General features: G+C 46.4%; 1 protein-coding gene across 4 annotated transcripts in view; it reads left to right on the top strand.

Moving 5' to 3' along the window:
* The window catches only part of LOC111148556 (ST6 beta-galactoside alpha-2,6-sialyltransferase 1), a 117,554-nt gene that overhangs the window by 9,058 nt on the left and 84,854 nt on the right, over nt 1-23,642 (top strand). For 3 of the 4 annotated variants that reach the window (XM_022505261.1, XM_022505235.1, XM_022505219.1), the window contains exon 2: nt 18,141-18,284. The gene's annotated coding sequence lies outside the window, so the exon portion shown is untranslated. Of the gene's footprint in view, nt 1-18,121; nt 18,285-23,642 lie in introns of those variants that run through there. The other variant, XM_022505226.1, reaches the window with a different exon arrangement.

Genomic DNA, 23,642 nt, shown 5'->3' with positions numbered 1-23,642 from the left:
GCTGTGGAGGGGAGAACCAGCATAGGTTGGGGGAGACGTGGTGGCATGGCAGATTAGGAACAACTTACTCAGCAGAGCTGCCCAACGGTGGAACCAAGCTATGTCACAGGGCAGCGAACTCCCTGTCAGGGGAGTATTCAAGCCAACGTTGCATGTGAAATTGTCTGCCATCAGAAGATTCCTGCTTTGCAGACCAGTTGACCTAAATGCCTGCGAAGAAGGCCCTTTCCAACCTTGGGTGTCTATGGCCACCATTGGCGGGAAGCAGAACAAGGGAAAGTAGGACTGTGGGCTTGGGGCAGTTACGGAGGACTGAGGATGTAACCAGAGCAGCTCTCACCTGCTTTGTAAAGGTGGAAAAAAATGGACGCTTTCAAAGGAGGCTTAACCATTGTTTCCCCTGGATCTTGGCAACCCTCCTCCTGTTCTGTCCTTGACTTCAGCCTGCATGACTTTACATTCATAAATCATTTCCACAGTAATAAATATACCACGTACACTTTAGATGACCAGGAAATCTGGCAACCAGAAAAGAACTACATGTCCCAGGAGGATGATTGTAAATTTTTTTTTTTTTCATTACAGTCTTTCCAAATCTGCATCCATCTTCTGGTTTCCCTAGCACAGAGCTGACATGTCATTCAGCTTTAAATTTAGTAACACTCTACCCTTTGCAACCTCTTGAAAGTCCTCCGGGCTTGAGTTGACAGTACCCGCCATATTGAATGCTTGTCCCTTTCCCAAGAGGAAGACCTCTTGGACTTAAGTGTTAGTCCACGTTAGGCCATGTAGCAAGTTTACCATTTTCTGGGCTTTTGCTGTGCTCCTAGCCCTGATGAGGCACTGTGTATGTTCTCTCATCCAGTCCTCATAGCCACACGCTGTGTGTGGGTATCATTAGCTCCATTTTGCAGATGAGAAAACTGAGCTTCAGAGTGAGATGCTCACCCAAAGATTTACTGCTGCTAAGGACTTAGGCTGGCATGGGGATAGCTTTTTCTCTGTGTTACATTACTGGTTATTTCACTGCTAAGAATTCTACGTCTTTTGAATCTGAGAAGTGGTTCATTCTTAGTTTCACTGGAGGCTTGGCTGAATTTCTCCCTAGAGGTGCTGATGGAAGTTTTCTGTCTTTCCCCTGAGAACATATGAAGGAAAGAATTCATGTGTGGATAGCATTTGCTTATTCCCCTTTTTGGTAAGAGTTTGTGTCAAACCTGGTTTGCCCTTTTTAAAAACTTTTTGCTTGCCCTTTAAAGCTGGGAGATCCACCTGATTCATTATCTGGTTATGACTGGGCATACACACACTGGTGGTGAGTGGGGCCACAGATTGGCGATTACCACTGCTTAGCTCCCTCATGTGCCTTTAGCTCGTAAATGCGACTCAGAGGCATTGTGAAGGCCTTATCTTGCACCTGTGGTTCTAGGCTCTTAAATAGTTTCTTCTCTTTTGAAGTTTATTTGACATTAATTTATTCACCAAATATTTATTGAGTGCCTATTATGTGCTAGTCATTGTGAGCGACATTAGGAATATTTACATAAAGAGCCCATGTTGTAGATAGCACACACACACACATTCAGTGTAATGAACAGGGCCTTGGAGGTCAGTGACTGACAGACTTCCTGTATCACCCTCTTCCTCTTCTCAGAGTCCTTGCTTTGTTCATTCAACAAACTTTGAATGTGTGCGGTAGCCTCTGTATAATGTGCACTTTTAGAACAGAGACCCAAACATTCCCACAGTTCTGTTCTTCAGGAGCTTGGTTGAAGGAGGACATGAAGGTATTAATTATAATATTGTATGATCAATATTATGAAGTGGGAAAGAAGGTATAGTGAGTCTGAGAAAGCTTTCTGGAGTAGGGGGCACCTAAGCTGTGTCTTGGAGGGCCGTGACCATTAACGTCCAGGGAAAGGGCATTTGAAGAAGGGGCTGAGGGAGCAAAGTTATGGGGTGAAAAATGGTTTACTGGTTGTGGGGGGAACCACTAGAAGGTTGGTGATCCTGGAAAGGAGCTCATAAAGCAGAAAGTGGTAGGGATGGAGCTGGACCATTTCAGGCATTATCTATAATTTTCATAACTTCCCTATGTGGGCTCTGTACCATTATCTCCATTTAGTAGGTGAGGAATCAAAGGCTGAAGGAAGTTCAGCAACTTGCTCAAAGTCAGCCAGGGAATGAATTGAGGTGCTTGTACTTGAATGTAAGCCTAATCAGCTCCCACAACAGTACCTGCAGAGGCAGGTTGAGAAGGTCTGGCTTGCTGGTAAGGTGCTTGTTCCTTCTCTTTTGATCTTTTAAGGGTAATAATCCTGCTGAATCTTCTTCCTTCCAACGGCATCATGGTGTTTTCCAATGTAGTGAAATTAGAACTGGTGGGGCTGGTGTTGAAGGCTACCTCTGAGTATTGGTTCTAGGTTTTGCCCTCCTTTTCATTCAGAAAATCTTCAAAGTCTTCAGGGAAAACCTTTATGTGCCTAACCACGTACGAAAAGGGAGATGAAGATTCACGCCCTTTCTCAAAAGTTCCAATTTCATTTAGTAGCCCAAGCATTACCTGTGAATGTTTAGTTCCAATAAACCCTTGGGGACTGGAGAAGGAGCAATCAGTCTGGGATGGGCCTCTTGTGCTTGTTCCTTTAAGAATGAGTAGAATAAGGAAGGTGGATGACTCACAGATGACCTATGAGTAAAATTATTCTGTCCTAGCCAGTGAAAAATGGGATCCCATTGGCCTATTCTCCCAAACTCCCAAGCTAATTTCTGGCTTGCAGTTGGCTATTGGGTTGGAGAGACAATATCCATTCAAGCATTCAAACAAAGGCTTTTTTTGAAAAATAATAGAGATCTCAGAGACAAGATGATCAAACTATGGATTGAAATAAAGAATAAGGAAACAAATGAGATACATCGCTATGGAAAAGTTAATGAAGGAACAAAGCAACACACAATGAAAACTAAATTGTTTGAGAGGGAAGGCTTGAGGAGAATCACAGTGGATGCCAAGAACGATAAGGAAATTAATCAGAGAAAATCCGAGATCTAAAAGTCCTCCGGAGGTGATGTCTCAGAACGGTAATTGGGGCATCCACAGAGACACACATCACTTCTGCTCACAGTCTGTTGCCCAAGTGTGGACACACCTGAATGTAAAGGAGGCTGGGAGAACATCTCCAGCTGGGGAGCTGGGCACCCACTGAAAACTCCAGTTTCGGGAAGGCATTCGCTAACAAAAAGGAAGAGGAGGAATATGGGTATTGGGAGCCACCTGTCTCTGCACAGAGCAAAAAGTCCTCTTGGCCTCTGGCTTGGTCAGCAGCAGGAGAAAACTTGAGAACATGAAGAAATGTTCACAGGGTTCTGAGGGAAAGGCAGCGTGACTGAAGACTTCTGCACTGACGTAACTCACTCCGCAAGCATAAGGCAGGTGGCCAGTTCTCATGCGTGCAAGAACTCAGGGATGTAGCACATAGGAGCCCTTTGTGGGAAAACCTACCTGTGGATGGAAAGGATGAATCCAAAGTGCACTTAGGAAGGCATGGTTAAGGGTCATTGGGTGAGCCCCCCTCCTTTTTTTTTTTCTTTTTAATGATTATTTATTTATTTTAAAGAAAGGGGGTGGTGAGCCCTTAATCCACTCAGACAGAGAGAAGTGCAGCAAGGGTGGGCAGGAAGGCGAAGGAGTGGAATGTGAGAAGTAGCAAGAAGGTGAGGGAGGCGGAAGGCTGGGACGTGGGAGCACGTGTATGTGTTAACTTTCCCCGTCTCAGACGGTCGAAAGAGAAAAGTCACGGCTCCAACCTTTCAACTCATTCTTTTCTTAAACTGGGAGGGATCTTTAAGGAAAATAATATCTGTTTTGGTGGAGAAACAGTTATGAGAAGTAAAGCTTTTAAAAAATTTTACTTTTTGGTAGAATGGAAATAAAATATAATGTAAAAATAAAAAATAGCTATTTTTTCAAGCTCCTTCAGCCATCCTTGTTTCATGCATTCTGTCCTCCTCCACACTTCTATCTATGTGTAAATGTAGAGACATGCAAAGAATGATATTAATCTTTTTCTTTTCTTTTCTTTTTTTTTTTATTCTGGGTGGTAGGATATTGGGTGGCTTTCAGTTCTATACAATTTTGTGTTAAGCATCAAAGGTATTGTTGGGGTGCCTGGGTGGCTCAGTCAGTTAGGGGTTGTGATCTCAGGGTCTTGAGATTGAGCCCTGCGTGGGGCTCCCTGCTCAGCACAGAATCTGCTTGTCCCTCTCTGTATACCCCTTCCCCCACTCACACTCCCTCCCTGTCTCTCCCTCTCAAATAAATGCAATCTTTTTTGTTGTTGTTGTTGTTGTTTATTTATTTGACAGAGAAAGACACAATGATAGAGGGAATACAAGCAGGGGGAGCAGGTGAGGGAGAAGCAGACTCTCCGCTGAGCAGGGAGCCCAGTGCAGGGCTCCATCCCAGGACCCTGGGATCATGACCTGAGTCCAAGGCAGGCACTAAACAACTGAGCCACCCAGGTGCCCCTCAAATAAATAAAATCTTTTTTAAAAAAAGGTATTGTTAAATACTGATGCTCAGGTTGTGGAGAGCAGGTGGAAGATACAATGCATGAACAAGACACTGTCTTTTCATGGGGAAGTTTGGTGAGTCAGTTACATGAACACTGAACTCTAGGCAGAATGAGACACTGTAAACCAAATGACCCAGTGGGTGGCAGGGCCCAGAGGATGAAGGGGAAGGTTTCACCAAGGAATTAGAGTTTGAACTGGATGCTGAAGAATAGGGAAAGCTCTGATGGGTGGGGGATGGGAGAAGAGCATCCCTGGCCTAGCAGGGAGCCAGAGCACGAGCTTGGAGCAGTGAAGGTCAGGGTAGCCCTGAGTAATTGGTGGCGGTTGGAGAACAAAGGATGGACGAAAGAGTAGCCACTGTTCATTAAGTGTGCCCAGTGTGCCAGGTATGACGCACCGTATCTCTAGGTTGCCCAACAGCCCTATTATAGAATGAACATAATTATCCCTATAGTACAGATGGGGAAACTTGAGGTTAAGAGAGATTTATTTGGCCAAAGTTACACAATGGAAGACTGTGGCTTGAACCCCTCGAGCTGCCTGCACGCCTAAGCCCATGGTTTTTCTACTGCGCTGTGATTTGTGGTGCACAGGAGACCGGAAGTGGCCACCTTTGGGCAACATAAAATATAGAAATACAAATAAATATAAAAAGTTATTTTTTAATAGCTAGACTTTCTAGATAACCAAACTTTATATAAATTTTACCTACATAGAGACTTATGAAATAGAAATCTCTTTTCTGTCTTAAGTTTTAGGCAAATATAAGAGCCAAATTGTGGTCCAGACTGCAGCTGTGCATAGCCTCAAGCTACTTAATCCTAACCCTAATTTCCTGATCCATAAAAGGGGATAATAATTGTGGGGCTGCCTACTCTCAGATTTGTTTTTATGTTCAAATGAGATCATAGATGTGAAAAGATGACAAAGAATAAAAGAACCACACAGAAGGGTTTGTTATTGCTGGCACGCCCCTTGCCCTTCTGAGAACTTACAGACATCTGTTAGAGCATCCACAGGTGTCCATAAAAACTCCCACAGTCACGGACTTGCTCCCTGAAGGCTTGCAACGACCTGCTTGGTCACCGGGCAAGAAACTGTGGTCTCCTGACTCAGACAAGCAGCTGGGGATTATGAGGGGAGGCGGTGGACAGGGAGGGGGGCAGGTCCTCTGTCTGGGTCTCTCCCATTCCCGGCAGAGAGAGGACTCCTGCCTGCCTTCCTGGTTGCTGGCAACGTCTGGGTGAGAGCTGAGTTGGGACCGCTGGGAACAGCGTGGGGAGCTCTCCTGGGCAGAGGGGGGTGTCCCAGACATGCCGGGCCACGGGAAGGAATGCCGGAGCTGCCAGGCAAGCAAGCCCCTGCCATGTCTGTCTGGGGGAGGCTTGTGGTCTGGAAAAGGGATAGGAGGGACATTGATGCCAGCGGCCTCTGGAATAGGCTTTACTTTTCAGGAGTGCTGATGAGAACAAGGCAGGGCCCTGGTCTCGAGAAATTGGTCTCTAACACAATTCATCAGTGTGGGCTGGCAGCCAGACTTCAGGACTGAGCTATTGTGGCCTGAGGCATCTCACATGTGCCCCAGGAAGGATTGGGATTGTTCAAGGGTCTGGACTGGGACCTACCATGCCACTGGGGTCGGGAATGGGGTGTCCGAAAGCCATGTTGTGTGTGGGGTGATGGGATGGTTTTAGTGAGAGCCAAGCTACTCCTAACTGCTGAAGAAACCAGTTTCTTCATCCTACTGGTCTCTCTGCTATGCTGACACAGGACTTTAGCTCCGCATTAGCTCAAGATGGGCCCCTCTAGTTGCTGGCCCCTACAGCAAAGAGAAGACGTTTCATCTCGGACACCATACTCCTGTGTTCCACGAGGTCAGCTGTGTTAGACAGCCGACCCTTGGATGGCAGGATGCTGACTGGGTTCCCAGCACAGCCCAGGCCCAGCACAGTGCCCAGACCTCCCCGGGCTCGCCCTCTGTCCGCCGAACCAGGGCACCGTCAACCCCAGTGAGAGTGAGCGGGTGCTCTCTAGGGAAGGTCAAGGTGTGAGCACAGTGGGAGAGGCAGGAGCCCAGGTTGGGGAACACTCAGGGCAGTCCTTTTTCACCGGTCACTTCTGGGCTCGGAAGTGAGACCCAAGCAGCAAGATGAAATAGGAAATGCTCTCTGGGCTGATCCGTGGAGCCGAGCCCCCGGTGGGTGGAGTCAGGGTTAGGATCTTGCTCTTCTTTTTCTTATCCTGTTGGAAACCAGGATCATAGGGATTTGTCCCAGGTGAGGGGGGGCAGGGCAGTGAGGAAGCTCTGACAAAAGCAGTTGGGTTGGGCCTTCATTTATCCAAGCAGACAGCCTTTGTCAGTTGTATGGTGTTGGGAGGATGCTGGCCCTGCCGAGGTGGGGATGGTTAAATCCTCAGAAGATGCTTCCTGCCAGAGGGCTTGTGGCGGTTCCTTTTTTGCCCTACACAATGAACATTTTATTCTGCCCATAAATCGGGAGGAGAGGGAAGATCAGGTGTGGAGGAGATGGATGAAAAAGGAGTCCTCCTCTTATCTCCCAGATGGTGCAGGTGACGCCCAGAGTGGGGACTCGGAGGCAACTCCCTGACTTGCCCATTGCCATCCGCAGGGTCCCCTTTCTCAGAAAACCTTATAATGTGAAAACACCACATGCGCTCTGCAGCCAGATAAACTCGGGTTTAATTCCACATATGCCTCTACTTCTTCTTTTTCTTCTCGTTCTTCTGGCCACTTACTTCCCTGTATGAACTCGGGAACTCACCTTCTCTGACCCTCGGTGTCTCATCTGTCATCTGTATTAATCACTGCTGCCTCGTAGCATTGGTGGAAGTCCTGTGTAGTGCCTAACCTTGTCCCAGAACGTAATTAGTGATAATAAATGGTGGTTGTTTTTAATGTCATAGTGATTTTCAGTTATTGGCTGCCTGATGGGTCTGACACTGTGCTAGGCACTGCAGATAGGAAGCTCTGTGAGGTCCAGTCTTTCCCCAGAAGAGCCTCTTTCTAGGAGGAGAGGTGGGTACAGAATCAGGACACAGATGAATGGGAGCCGCAGGAATTGCTGCTGGAGCAAGAGGCAGGGCGGGGCAGGGCAGAGGAGCAGGTGAGATCGCCATGGGGGGTTTACCTGGGAAGTTGGGTAGGGTAGAAGGACATTCACACCGAGATTTGGCATGAAATCCACTGATAAGGGTGGGTAGGAGTTGACAATGGGGAACACTTGGGGACCAGCAGGGAAGCCCCCAGGGCTTCTGCCCTCTGCTGGCATTCAAGCTCACACAGTTTAGGCTCAGGAGAGAGTCTGCAGTCTTTTTCCAGCAGTTGGGTAGACATGGACAGGGTCCTAGCCAAGAGTGGCTCAGGGACGGGGTGTTGAGATGGCATGTGTCACCACAGAGATCTCTCCAGGCCCAGGGCTAGAATCAAGGGTAGACTTCCCCAGAGGGAGTAGCACATCACCAGACAGGAGTTGCAAATATGGAACCCCTAAAGTGCAGGCTTCACCAAAGTTTGGCACAGAACTGTTGTTATCACATTAGAACTCGGGGAGGCTGGGCGCGAGGGGTGGCTGGTGAATTCCAGTGACCCCATATGTAGCGCTCAGTGTCACAAAGAACCACAGGACACCTCCTTATCATTTCAGGATAGACATCTGTGATTTCAGTTATTTGCAAATGACTTCAAAATCCTGTGGAAGATACAAATCGGGTGAATCATTTGGATGAGATAAAAACAGAATTATATTTGATATTTGCTACAAGGATAGTTTATGTCACTTTGCTGGTGATAAAAATAAACAGCAGCTCCATTTACTGGACTCTTAGGATGTGCCCCTTACCGGGGTCTCACGGAACCCTGGTTCCCTCTAGCTCATGGTCCCGGCCACGCCTGCGGCCCACGGCTGAATGCCATGGTAGAGAAGCAGGCGGCTGTCCTGACGGCTCCCGCTCTAATTCGAGACCACCATCCTGACGTGGACTTGGGCGTTGTCAGGTTATCTTCACACCGTGGCTCCGGTGGTTCTCAAATCTGGCTTCCATTAGCATTACTGGGGGAGATCATACCAGGTGCTGCTGCCTAAATGCCATCTAGAATGAATGAATTCAAAGTCTTCACGGAGCGGACCTGGATCTCACTACCCTTTTTTAAAGCTTGGCTTTTGATTCCAATGGGCGGTCTTGGCTGAGAACCACTGTCCTTCTCTCTAATCCAGGTGACTGTTCACACCTCTTTCTCGGTCTTCAAACTTTAGTGCGTCTTCTCCCTTCCTTACTCTCAGTCAGAACCTTGTTTCCTATTTAGCTGAGAAAGTAAAGGCAGCCAGAGAACTTTCACACCTTTCTGCCACCAAATGTATGCCCATAAATTCTGCTTTCTGCCTGTGACTGTGGATGAGGAGTTATTTCTGCTCCTTTAAGACCAACCCCTCCACTCATTTACTGTATCCTGTTCCCTTACTTAATTAAGGACTTGACTCCAGCAATATTCCCTTCTCTTTCCAATGTTTCTGTCTCTCTCCTGGACCATTCCCATCTGCCCGCCCCATCTGTCTATCTGTGGCTGTTGTTTTTCTCCCACTGAAACCCACCCACACGCATATGCACATGCACTTCCTTCCCCGATCTCATCTCATCTATCCCGCCAGCTGCTGCCTCATTTCTTTGTTCCTTGAAAGAATCATTTGCTCCCTGTAGTTCATCTCTCCTGATTTAAGCCCAGTTGAATCAGTGCTTCGCCTCTATCACTCCACAGAAAGCACACCTGTCGGGTTCACCGGTGACCTCCATATTGTCAATCCCAATGGTTAAATCTCAGTCCTTATCTTGATTTATCAGTAAAGTTTGATATGGTTGGCTATTCCATTTCTCTTGAAAAAGTGTTTTCTCTTGGCTTCTGGAATAGCGCACCCCTTGGTTCTCCTCTTCTGTCACTGGCTTCTCCTCCATTTCTTTTGTTGACTCATATTCACTTGTTCACTTTGGAGCACCTCAGGGAGCAGCCCTTGGACTTGACCTCTTCTCTGTCCCCTTGCCAACAACCCTCAAGTTATAGCTCCATTGCAGACCTTTCCCTGAACACCATACTCTTAAATTCAGTCACCATATTTCCTTGGGTGTCAAATAAACATCAAAATGACATCAGGTCCAACACTGAACTGCTTTTCCCTTGAAAACCACCATCCCTGGGGCACCTGGGTGGCTCATTCGGTTAAGCGTCTGCCTTCAGCTCAAGGCATGATCCCAGGGTCCTGGGATCGAGCCCTGCATCAGGTTCCCTGCTCAGCAGGGAGTTTGCTTCTTCATCTCCCTCTGCCCCTGCTCATGTGCTCTCTCTCCCTCCCTCATTCTGTCTCTCAAATAAATAAATAAAATCTTAAAAAAGAAAGAAAGAAAGAACACAGCCATCCCCACTTTAGGAGACGAAAACTTCATCTTTCCAGTTGCTAGGACTTCAGACTTGGAGTCACTCTTGACTGTCCTTTCCTCATGCTGCATCCAGGCTATCAGCAAACCACGTCAGCTGTACTTGCAAAGTAAATCAAGGAACTGACTAATTGTTTGATCCACTAAATTCACACTGGTCCAGGAAAGCTCAATCTCTGCTTTTATTTCCTGGAAGAGTGTCATAACTGTTCCTTCTATTTGCATTCCTCCTCCTATGGTCTCCTCAAAACAGTAACCAGAACGATTGTGTTGAAAGATGTAGTAGCATGTCATTTTTCTGTTCAGAAACTGACAGGGGCTCCCCATTTCACTCAGAGCCAAAGTTCTTAGAAAGGTCTACAAGGTTCTGCATGATTCAGTCCTCAGGTCCTCACAGACTTCAGCCTCTACAGTTTTCTGCCTCTTCATTCTGTCTTACTTCATGTCCTCTTAAACATAAAGCACTTTTTTCCCCCCTCAGAGCCTTTGCACTGCTGTTCCACTCAGTTGGAACACCCTTCCTTCATACACTCTCATTGTGTCCCCTTCTTTTCCTTCAGGTTTCTAACTAACCGTCATCTTATTTGAAAGGTCATTCTGACCACCTTGTATAGGATAATCTGGTGCCAGCCTCCTCCCTCACCCCTTTGGCTCTCTCCCCTTTATCCTGCCTGTTGTTCTTCAATGGCCTATGTGGTCACCTGACTTACTTACTCTGTGTCTCTTCTTACTGAGAAGTTGTTTCTACCAGGGCAGGGACTTTATCTCTGTCATTCGTAACTCTTTTCCGAGGACCCAGAGCAATGCCTTGGAAATGGTGGCTGAATTTAACTTAACCCTCATGAAAATACTTCAGAATTCGTTGGAATTACCCACAATTTATAGAGGAAGACATTGAGCCTCAGGGAGGGTAAGTAACTTTTTCAAAGTAACAGAGCTTGCTAGAACCAGGACGCACACTTCCCAAGCGACTATGCCACTAGGCGCTCTCACTGTTGAACCCGGCCTCCCCACACCCCCACATTCCAACTTGCCTCATTTTTTCCACCTCTCACTGCAAGCAGGCAGACCCACAGAGTGACAAAATCCCTGTGAAAATGCCCCAAGTGTGACTGGAGGTGTAGGAGGTATGTACGACACGCATACACCATCTCTGATCTGCAGTTTCCAAATCCAAAAAAATCTGTGAAAACCAAGTTTTATTTTTAAGCTGTTTGGTGGCAAAACCTGTCCCGGACTCATATGAGGCTATTTTTAAATCCTTAACCTACTTCGTATAAACACGTATTTATCCTGCGGCAGAAATATTAATCCATATCATTATGAGGAGCTGGCCCACCAGCTGGCCCACACTGGCTGCAGGTGTCAGGCCATAGGCAGGGGGACGCAAACCGCTTTTCCACAGTATGAAGCATTCCAAATCTCAACACTTAGCAGGCCTCGGATATGCCTGATAAGTGCCTGAGAAGTGATTATGAACCTGTGTTAATGCTTGCCTAAAGGTCTGGCCTTTGAAACTATGCCTGGAAAACAAGCTGTTTTTTATTTTTTCTTTTCCTGGTCACTAAAACTCCTCTTGAGGATCTTTCCAGGAACAAACTCAACTTTAAGACCTGATTAAGATCAAGCAGAGCAGGCCAACCTGAGAAGGGCATGCGTGAGATGCCTTTCTATAAGCGGGAATGAATAAAAGTCTACATCCTGAACAGTGAAACCATCTCTCCCCAACTTTGTTTTTGTGGTGGTTACCAGTGACTGGAAGCTAGGGGTGGTTATCTCCCCTTTTCCCTAGTCACGAGCTTAGAGAGGTCTCTCTGCATAAACTTAACAGCCCAAGAGAAAAGGAAAAGGCCTATAGATATTGATATTTAGAGTTCTTTAAATAAAATGGTGGGATTACTCTCAACCCTCCTCTGGTAAGCCACCGGCCCAGCAGTTCTGCCCGTACATGGAGCTTCTGGTCAACCTTTAGTGTCTCACTTTTGAATTTAAAAAGACCAGTAAGTATCTCCAGATATTTGAGAAAAGCTTGAAACATAAAGCACAGAAACCAAAAAGAGACAAACAACGACCACATGATAAGAGACTTTCAAGAAATAGAGACAGGGCAGGGAGAGAAGCAGACTTCACAAAAATTATGATTACTGGTGTCTTGGAGGCGAGACAAGGTAGCACAGTAATAAAATAAAGACAGTGTGCCACAAAAGGAGTATTCAGAGAATAAGAAAGAACCCCTGGAAATTAAAAGTATGATAGAAATCAATGAATCAGTACAGGGTTTGGAATATAAAGTCGTTGAAGTCTTGGACAAAGGCTAGAAACCAAAAAAAGGGGGGCTATGCATGAAAAATAAGAAAGGATCATTCTAAGAAGTTCGACTTCTGAATAGGAGGACGTACAAAAAAGAGATAATTTTATTATATTTTATTATTTATGTTATTATATTATTATATTATATTATATTATATTATTTTATATATACAATTAATTAATTAAAAGAATAATAGGTATATTAGAATAATTAGAATAATAGAATAAATTAGAATAATAGAATAAATAAATTAATTAAAAGAATAGAGAAAAAAGAATAGATAGAATAGAGAAAAAAGAATAGAATGGAAGGGAAGACTTATCAAAGAAATAATACAAGGAAAATTTTGAGAACTGAGGAACATAGGCTTCTAGATGAAAAAACTCATTTGCATGCCCAGTGCTATGAATGAAAAAAGACACACATCAAAGCACATCATTGTGGGAAAAAATCCACAGAATCCAGAAGCAAAGGTTGAAGATCAGAGGGAAAAAACAAATCCTAAACTGATTACATAGAAGAATAGAAATCTGATTCTATGGCAGCACTGGAAGCTAGAAGGCAATGGAGCCATACCTTTAAAGTTCCGAGAGGGATTTATTTCCAACCAAGAATTTATATTCACAAAAAGTATTAATCAGATGTGAGGGAAGAATGATGGCATTCTCAGATATAAGAAACTTCAATTATTGTATCTCCCACATATCCTTTCTGAGGAAGTGACTTGAGATATATTCCTTCAAAATTGTGGGTGGGTAAATTAAGACGGAAAAATAGGAGTCTTCCTTGAAGTCTGGAGAGCAAGCTGCTCAGGTTGGAGTAGGAGGACAGAAGATTCCAGAAGGGAGAGCTTCAAGGAAAAAAAAAGTTGGAAACTTGAGTGCTAAATTAGTGATAGGTATGTAGAAGACGAAGCTGATAAATAAGAGAGACATGAATGGACTCCAGAAATGACAAGGAATATACACGAAAGGAGTGAACCATAGCACACCACAGAGCTTGCCTGTGAACAATCATTTGTCTGGTCATAATCATGTAACATCTATTGTTGACTTAACGGAAAAAAACGGTTTAACTATATTAGAAGTAGAAGAGGTACGTGGGATGGTGGTAAAAGCAAGCTAAAAATTCTCGTTTTCCATAGTAGGAAGTAATGAACAATATCTAACATTGAACAACAACCAAAAACCAAAACCAAAAACAACCAAAATACACGGCGATCCTTATAGAATTAGATCAAAGAGCTAAAAGTCATTGCATTTGGGCGGCAGAGGTTAGGGGTCTGCAGGGCTGGGGCAGGGCCTGGAATCATGTATGTGTATGGCTCTGACTGTGGAAAGGGCTTATATGTCTCCGTGTATATCCCGGCTGGCAGCTCAAATAGGCAGAGTCAAAACCGAAGGATTGTCGCGGACAACATGTTAACAACACAGTCAAAGAAATGAGCAGGAGCTCCCCTCTTTGGGTGTTTTACATACGGCAGTGGCAGAAGAGCTTCCTTTTTCTGTTTCTCTGGAAATACATTCTTTACACCATTTCTTGTCTTGTCAGAGCCCATGTATTCAGTGTTGAACTCCTTTTTAATTTTAGCTTTTGTTGAGAGAGCTTGGCGGAGTTCTGTCTTAACACTGGCAGAAGAAGGCCTTGGGGAGGCAGGCCAACATGTAGAATTCTGGCCTTGTCAATTCCCAGCTTTGGGCCCTGATTAGTTACTTAAGCCCTTTTCCTTGTCTGAAAATGGAGAAAACACTCCTTGCCTCATAGGATTGTATGAGGAATAAATGAATAATTTAGTATATTAAGTGCCTGGCACACAGTAGTTGCCAAAAACATTTAAATTAAAAAAAAATAATAAAGGAACACTGTGGTTAGCCCTTGGTCTGGTACAGAAGCCCTATATAATATTGGGTCTGGGCCCTACAGATGAACCTTCCAGAAGAAACAAGAGCTCGCAAGGAAAGGGAAGGCAGAATAATCCAGGAAGTCTTTTGATTTTAGCAGAAATTCTTACTGTATTTTGGTGCAGGGTCTTCTGATCTGACTATAGAACTCAGCAAATTTGTAGAGACCCAGACCCTGGAAAGTTTTATGTACAAGGATCGATAAAAGCTCTTAGCCAATTTAGATTCCATATCCAAGCAATCAGAGCAGTCGCTCACATTCCAGATAATGTGGAATAATGGAATCAGGGTTCACAGGGTTATCTGTTACCCCAAGGCTCCTGTGTGCCTTACGGTGATGGTTCATTTAAACCAGGGACCTGGGGCCCGAGCCCTACGCTTGGGATCGGCTGACCATTCTCTGACTCAGAGCCAAGCCCGTTGGTAATGGTCCTCGTTTGGGGGATGCTTATATCAGGGGATGCTGGGCCACGAAATTCTCCTGGTGTATGTGCTTGGCTCATTTTATGAACTTCTTTGGGTTCTTTGGGTCTTGGTGGGCTGTCCTTGGTCTGGTCTGTGATCAGCACCCACACCTTGTATATCTGAAGGAAACACCTACATGAAGTGTGAGGGAGTAAGGCGGCCTCTCATTTATCTGCTTTCTTCCTTAGAATGTTCTTCTGATGCTTCGAGGGCTGCCAGAGGGCCTTAGCTAGGAGCTGCCAGAGACAGTCAGGTGAGGGAATAGGGTAGGAATTGATGGGGCAGACAACAGGCCCCAAGCACACAGAAGGCATGGAGTACAACTTCGGCTGGTTAGGCCGTGGGAGACAAGTGGGGAAGGCAAAGCTGGATGTCAAGCCAGTGACCCTGGTGGAATTGGAGGGAAGTCAGGGAGCAGAAGACACCCAGATTACAGGGGCCATCAGCTTAGCAGATGCTATATGAACACTGCAAGGAAGCTCACCAGTATATAGGTGGCTCAGCGGCAAGGAAACATAAGGGTCCTCTGGGATCAGCCGAGTGGGTCACACCGGTGGGGTGATAGGCAGGGTAAATACAAGCCACTTAATAGCAAAACCGTGTTATAGAAAAATCTACGGTCTGTAATTACTGCTCTGTTCTTGTTTATTTTTTATGTTTCTGCAAAGTACAAGTTGTACTTGTAATCCAAGACTGTCCCATCAAGTTGCCTCATCTGTCAAAAATCCAGCTATAAACTTGGGAAGGAAGTTTAAAAAAAAAAAAAAAGAAAGAAACAAACAGGCTTTTGAGCAGCCACAACGGATGGCCAAAGCCCAACCCCAAAGCCGTGCACTGGGTGATGGTGGGAGAGCTGAGGAGTCCCAGCCTGGAAGACTTCAGTGAGCTGGAGCCAGCTGGGACCCCAGAGTTGCTCTGAGTCTAGCTCTTCAGGGGTTTCTGGAAGGGATTCAGGGGATGCTTATAGGAAGAAAAAGGAGGAAGTACAGATGAGCTTTGCAGTTTCTAGAACATCACCAAGCATCTGCTCTCCCTGGGGTGCACAGTTTCCTGTGTGCCTCTTCCTGGGCCTCTGCCCTGCTCTCTTTGTGGCCCAGCTTCCTCTCCTTCTGCAATGCCCCGTGGCCCCATCACTTGATCTTGTGCTTGACGTTCATTTCTTCTAGCACCCCTACTACTCTCCCTTGAAGCTCAAGGCTCCACCACTAGCTGATTGTAGTCTTTCTTCACAGTTGCAATTTTGAAAGTATCTGGTCCAGCTCCCTTATTGAGATGAGTTGCTTTTAAGTCCAAGTTCCACCCTTTGTCCATCAGGGGAGGCCCCACGTGTGAGTATGGGTTGGGTAGCAGGGAGACAGGTAGAATGACTTGCCTATTTGAGTAATATGGGAGCTCTGCAAGCTATCTGCTAAAGGATTTAAAAAGCATAAATGGAACCTCGCATTCTCTCGGTGGTCTGCAGGTTGCTGTGGCTGGAGTGTAAGGTGCCTGGGGTGGAGTGGCAGGGGTGCTGGTCAGCTGGGAAGGGGCATGAGGCTTGGCTTCCTAGCGTCTTTGCCTGGGTCACAGGGCCACGGAAATCCATGAAGTCTGTTTAGACAGATTATGTGGTGAACTATTTCTGTCTCACTGGAGGTTTGGCCTGGAGCCAAAGGAGGGATGAGGAAGGCTAGCTAGAGAGAGATGGAGAGAGGAGGCCTCTCTTCTGTTACAGGGACAGGTGCATCAGCAGCTCCTAGTACCCCAGCCCTTGGGAGTGCCTTGCTCCTCTTCCCTGGGGAAGGCTAGTTACGGGCAGGTTCCCAGGTGGTCACCAGCCCAGCTGCGTTTCCCCTAGAGATCTCTTCCCAGCCTGCCCCAGTCGCTGCACCGTGACCGTGGTTCCTGGTGTTTTGTAGGCATCAACCATAGACAGCAGCAAAGCGCCCAAAAGCTGCTAGTGACTTTTTATTTTTTCGCATCCCCTGATGCCTTTGTCCTTAGCTCTGCTCTCCCCGAATCTTTGCAAGACCTTGACATTTCCATACCCTCAGTGGCTTGCTTCATCTTCGCTTTCATCTGGTGGGACTTCCTCTCAGTGTCTGCACTCTCATGGCCACACTGTTGTTTCTAATGATATCCCAGGGTCTCTTCCTCCTAGACACCACACTTGTGTGTTACTTCTCCTCTCTGTTCCGCACGGCTTTCTCACCTTTCCCCCTTCCAGTTCCTTCCTGTGCATCCCCTCCCCAAGCTTGATTAGGGAGAGCTCGTTTAATCATCAGGGCTTACACTTGGGCTGAGCTGAACGAGAACAGGCCAAGTGTGCTGAATGTGCTGGCACCAGCTGCTCATTCGCACTGAGTGTTACACTCATGGTGAAGGAGGATGTGGGGGAGGGAGGGGCTGGGTGGAGGGGAGGGAAAGGAGGCCAGGTCCTGGCACCTCTCACCAGTGCCCGGAGGGGTTTATACAGCACCCAAATCCCGATGGCAGCAGGCCAAGGCTGAGACATTTGGAAACTCCTTGACTGGGTCTTAAGGAAATAACCATGGATTTCCCCAAAGATTTAGTCTTAAGGACTATTTATAATTACCAAAAAAACATTGGTGACGGCCCAGGGGTGGGGTGACAGTTCTGGTCTGGCCACCGAGGGGCAGGTTCCGTGACCCCTGTGAAAGGCTGCTGACGGCATGGTGCTAAGCCTTACCTCGCTTTAGTGCATCTTGGTAAAAACTCCAGATCACCAAAGAAAACCAGGAAGGGTGTGTTATCTGTGGTTATCTTGGAGAGAGAAGAATAGGTAATATTTTTCTTTCTGTTGACTAGTTTCTAACATTTCTAGATTGTTCATAAATTTCTTTGACACTTGGAAGACTAACAGTCACTTTCAAAACAAATGGTATCCACCCAGACAGCTATAACAATAATAGGGGTTGAAAACTCAGTTTCTGTTAAGAAATGCTCTCAAAGTAAATCAGGACTTGAATTCACGTTTGTAACATTACACACACTGTGCTGTCGGTCAAAGGGAGACGGGGCAAGGGTGCAGTATTTGTTGATTGAAATCAGCTATCCATAAGCCATATCGAAACATGAAACTTGGGACCAGAACTGTAGTTTTCTTTTTTTTCTTTTCTTAGTAAGAACAGCAAGTAGCAGAGGATTAAGGGGCCATGGTAGAGTTTGCTTTGCTTCACCTACAGCTCATGGAAATGGCTCAGCCCCAGAAGGGGTAGGTCTGGGCCAACAGATGGGCTGCTTGAGCCCTGGAAAAACGGCCGGCTCTTTTCAGGTGGGGCTGTCCTTCTGGAAGGGGCTCCCAAGTGTCAGGAGTGACCAGGGCGGGGCGTGGGAGGAGGAAGGGTGCTAACCCTTCTGCATGTATTAACATTTGTGCTTCTGGAGCTCTGTCTGCAACTTTTCTTTATGTGCCTGTAGTTTTTTTTTTTTTTCCTCTGCAGGCAAGGTAGAGCCAGCTGTGTGGAGCTTTGAGGCCAGCAGTGCAGAGAGAAGCAGTGAAATCCTGGAGCCCAGCTGAAATGAACTGGCCTCCTTGAGCGGGCCCCAGCCCCTGTGCCAGGCCAGGCCTCTGTCCCAGCACTGAGGTAAGACCACCTGAATCCCAGGTTGGGGGCAAAGAGGGTAGAAGGCCTTTTCTTCTGAGGAAACCTCTTCCTCTAAGGCTCAAGGGAAAAGGAGCAGTTGTTTCTGGTACAGTCCAACCGTCTGCTTCCACCTCCACCTCCGCCTGTTGGGGGGCAAGGTCATCTGATGGCCGAAGAGGCTTTGATTTTTCAGAGCATGGCTCATTGACTCTTTTTTTTTCTTTTAAATATATTTTTTTAAATTAACATATAATGTATTATTTACCCCAGGGGTACAGATCTGTGAATCGTCAGGCTTACACACTTCATAGCACTCGCCATAGCACATACCCTCCCCAGTGTCCATAACCCCACCACCCTTTCCCTATCCCACCCACCCGGCCCACACACACAACCCTCAGTTTGTTTTGTGAGATTAAGAGTCTCATTTCGTGGACTCTATTTTTTTAAGATTTTATTTATTTATTTGACAGAGAGAGATCACAAGTAGACGGAGAGGCAGGCAGAGAGAGAGAGAGAGAGGGAAGCAGGCTCCCCGCTGAGCAGAGAGCCCGATGCGGGACCCGATCCCAGGACCCTGAGATCATGACCTGAGCCAAAGGCAGCGGCTCAACCCACTGAGCCACCCACGCGCCCTCGGCTCATGGACTCTTAACAGGGAGTTGTAGTTTCTCGATTGCTGGTGAAATTGGAACTCCAAAGGGAGGATAAATTTGCCCTCCAGGTAAGACTGCATAAGATTCAGGTGAACGGCTAAACTTGGGTGCACCTGCTCTGTTCTTCCAGGGAAGTTGGGCTCTTAGGAAACTCTCTCTTTCTCTCTCATGCCCAAGGGAGAGAGAATGACAAATGATGTGGGGAGGTGATTGCAAAGCATTCCACTCAGCTCACTAAAAAATGACTCATTACTCAGGTATGTTCTGATTGCAAAGGTACTATGTGCTCATAAGATATTTGGGAAAATAACAAACGTGGAAGAAAATGAAACATGGCTGAAACCCAATCCCTGCTAAGAGTCCTTCAGGTAGGTTTCATGATGGTTCCTCTTTCAGCCCCCATAGCACATCTACTCCTCCTGGCAGGAGGCAGAGAGATGAAGCAGAAAGAACACTCAACTAGGAGCCAGGAGAATTGGCTTATAGTCCGGAGGCTCTCAGAGAGCTGATTTTTAAATATTCAGGAATTTTGCAAACTGCTTGTTAAACATTGTTGACAGCCGGAAATTGGCCATGGTGGGGAAATTTTACAGCATGGAAATTAGCTAGTGCTACACACCAGGGCCTTTTGGTTTCGGAGAATCACATTTCCAGCTTGCTGTACCACCAACAGGCTGGGAGGCATGAAGCAAGTGCTTCCCTGCCCCGTACACCCCTCTCCCTCCTCTCCATGAGCATTGGTTGCATGGATGAACAGGAGAGTTCTGGTCTTCTTATCCCAGAAGACAGTTGCGAGGCTCCCTGCCCATGGGAGGGGATTTAGTTGCTTGGTAAACCTTTGGTTTATCAGTGGAGAGAAGTCAGCTGGCTCCCCGCCCCCCCCCACCCTTGGCCCTCACTTCTTGGGAAATCTGTGAATTACTGACGACCTTTTATAAGGGCAGATAAAAACTCTCCTTTTACTGACAGACATCTGGGGCATATTTCCTTCCTGGAAAAATCAAGGAGTTGGTCAAAGAAGTGTGAAAAGGAAGCCCCAGTGCTGCTAGATGTGAGAACCAGGACTGAAATTAGAGCTTTTGACTCTTAAACTCCACTGGGGGGGTGAAGGAGGGTGGGATAGAGTGGGGAGGAAAAGAAGGACCACTTCCTGCCAAATGTGAAATTTAAACAAAAGCCTCTTTCTTCAAGGTCCTGCTGTGGGCAGATTAGAGCTAATTAAATTAGCATAATGAAGTCTCAGCCTCTGCCCTTCTCCCTCTACTTTCAGAAACTTTGGGCTCCCTATGTCCCCCCACCCCCCACCAACCCCTTTATGTATCTGAGAGGAGGGGATGGGGAGAAGGTGGGGGCATCAGTAAATACCAGTTCACCTTGTAGAATTGTAGTTGAGGAAGATTATGAAAGTGGAAAGGACTAGAGGGGCCGTTTGGTCCCACACCCTCGTTTTAAGAAGCCAGGTCACACAGCTGGTGACTGTTGGTGGCTGAGGGGGAAGGCAGGAGCTCCTGGGAGCCAGAGAACGAGTCTGGTGGAATGGGGACTGCTCAGGAAGCCTCCCAATCACTGAGCCCTTGTATGTGACCAGCAAGGGGACAGGGTGGACGGTCATCGGGGCCAGCCCTGCCTCCGCCATTCTCAGATCCTTGTAGCTGCTGCCACAGCCCCAGCTCCTTCCTACAGCAGGCCCCCTGGTGTGCTTGGAATTAAGACCCCTTCCTCATCAGGGATTTGCTTTTCCAGGTCAGTGAAACCAGCTGGGCAGATCTAATTCTGAGGGCTTTTAGGTGTATGAGGAAGGGGAGGGAAGGGTGGGGAAAGCTTAGTCATGGCTCTAGGCATTGTGCTTTGTGCTCTGTTCAGGATCTCACTGAACTCTGCAATGACCTTAACAGGGTAGGTTTTTCTGTTCTCATGAGGCAGATGTGGAAATGGAGTCTCTCGCAGAGGTGGAGAGACTTGACCGAGACTGCAGAGCCCACAAGCGACAGAGATGTAAGCTGAGCCGGGCTGGGACTCCACAGCTTCTCAGAATTAGTGGGTGCTCCTCACAGCAAGTCGGCACTTACATGGGCAGCGGTTCCCAAATGCAGTTCCGACAAGCAGGGTCCCTTCCCTCGGGGTACGCCCTTCCATCTCTGCCACTCTGTGAACAGCTGTGGGGGAGTGCTTGGAGCTTCACAAAAGGCCACACTGTTCCTCTCAGACACGGAGGGCTCTTCAGTCTACAGTAAGATAGCGTCAGAGCTGGGAGTAACCATAGAGTTCCGTAGCATAGTCCCCTCACTCATGTGACACCCCGGGAGGTGAGCTGGGGTGCTTCTGGCCCCAGGTCTCTGAGTCATCTGGAAGCAGAGGCCCTCTCAAGGGAACATGCCGAGGTGGATCTGTTTGGTTTTCCTCCCTGTTTGGGTGATTATTCCTCTGGCAAGAGGGATTTAATTCAGCTTCCTAGATACTGTGTACCCAGCCACATATCCTGGCCTGTTTGGGCAAAAGAGAGTCTGGCTCAGCCTTGAGTGCACAGGTATGACAAGGGACAAGGGGAGGAGCGCTCCTACATCATCACTATATATGACATATATTAGCTCATAGTCCTACATCACCTCCAAGAATTCTAACGGGCTCCCATACCCCTAAAAACAGAATTTTCAGTGCTTACCCTGCTAATGAGGGAACAAAACAGCAAATGGTGGGTCAGGGTCTTTGGAAGATTGTTGCAGAGGAGGTAGGGCTGGGGGGAGGAGGCAGAGTGGCAGAGGGGAGGTTTGGGTTGGCACTAAGTGGGGCAGGTGTCTTTGTGGAGCTGAGGTTGAGGGGGAAGCAGCATGGACGGTTTCATAGATAATCAAGAATCCTTTTCCTCTCTGGCACCCATCAACTTTAGGAGGAGGAAAAGCTCACTTCAGGGGGTCACTCGGAATGTGAATCAGGGCTGAAAGAGGTCCTTGGAAAGCTGGTCAGTTGGCCTTCACATCTTCCATCTGAGGAAATGGAGGCCCAGAAAGGGAAAGGGCCCCATCTAGGACATGAGTGGAACTGGAGTCTGCTCTCCTGAGTGTCTGGCCAGGGTCCTTCCCACCAAGCTGCGCTAGCTGCACAGGGAAGGATGTTCCCAGGGGCAGGTCTAGCCCTCTTCCTGCCTTGGCCTGTCTGGCCCAAAACCTGTGAGGGTCTGGGTTTGGATGTTGCAGGAATTTGTGGCAATGGCAACCCAGTAGGGAGAGGGTGTCCTCTCAGTGAGGCCACAGATCCCTGCAGGTCTAGGATGCCAGCCCTTCACATCCTAGATGTCTTGTGGAGCCATTGTTGGAAGACCTCACAATACAGAGAAAAGTGCCCCAGCTTTGAGGACATTTGAACTGATTTTGAGCCTCGCTTGACCATAGTTGCACGACTACCTGGCCTTTCTGACTGTTTCCACACACGTAAAATGGGGGCTGAAATACCTCCACCTTGAGTGAAGATTAATAATTATTTATATAATGCTCTTCCCACAAGTAGATGCCTAGTGAATCGTCCCCCCTTTTTTTTTTTTCATACAGTTCCATTGAGGTCTAATTGACAGACAACATATTGAAATCTTTACAGCTTGATGAGTTCTGACATATGTATACACTCATGAAATTCTCCCTAGAGCCAAGTTAATGAACATAGCCATTACCCCCCAAATCTCCTCCTTCACCTTATCCTTTCCTCCTCCCATCCTGCCTCTCATGTCCTGCCTCCCATTCCCAGACAAAGCCTAATCTACTTTCTATCACTATAGATTAGTTTGCATTTTCTAGGACTTTATGTAAATAGCATAATACAGCACATGCTTTTCTTACTTTCAGCATAATTTTTTAAAGTTTTTATTTTTTTATTTTAAAAAAGTTTTTATTTAAATTCCAGTAGTTAACCTACAGTGTAATGTTAATTTCAGATGTACAATACAGTGATTCAACACTTCCATACATGACCTGGTGCTCATCACAAGAATGCTCTTTAATTGTTTGACATTCATCCATGTTGTGTGTATAAATAGTTCATTATTTTATTGCTGAATAACACCCTACTATAAGGAAATAACACTATCTGGTTATCCATTTATTTATTAACAGACACTTGGGTTGTTACCAATTTTTGGCTATTAAAATAAGGCAATGTGAGCGTTTGTGAAAAAATTTTTGTGAGGACCTATGAATTCTTTTCCCTGCCTCAACACCCAAGAGTACAATACTTGGGTCCTATGGTGGGTGTGTGTTTCACATTTTAAGAAGCTGCCCAATTTTCTAGAGTGATTGTACCATTTTACATTGTCCCCAGCACTCCATGAGAGTTTCAGTTGCTCCATTTCCTTGCCAACACTTGGTATGGTCAGTCTTGTGAATTTTAGCTATTTTAATAGGTCTTAGGTGGTATTTTGTGATTTTATTTGCATTTCCTTAAAGAAATGCTCATTTAAAAAAAATTTGTTTGTCTTCTTATGATTGAGTTGGGTTCTTTATATATTCTACAAACAAGTCCTTTATCGGAGAAGTCTGAAAATACATTTTCCAATTCCGAGGCTTGTGTGTGGTGAGGGATAATGGCACATAAAGTCATAATTATAAGTGAGAAAGTATGTATAGGGAAGTACAAAGAAAGATAAGAATCTTTAAAAAAAAAGGATTTATTTATTTGAGAGAGAGAGAGAGAATGCATGCATGAGAAATCTCAC

The sequence above is a fragment of the Enhydra lutris genome, unplaced genomic scaffold, assembly GCF_002288905.1.
Source record: "Enhydra lutris kenyoni isolate GAN:26980312 unplaced genomic scaffold, ASM228890v2 scaffoldscaffold2, whole genome shotgun sequence".
NCBI lineage: Eukaryota > Metazoa > Chordata > Mammalia > Carnivora > Mustelidae > Enhydra > Enhydra lutris.
Note: the sequence above shows the minus strand (reverse complement) of the source record. Positions and strands in the feature narration are given on the sequence as shown.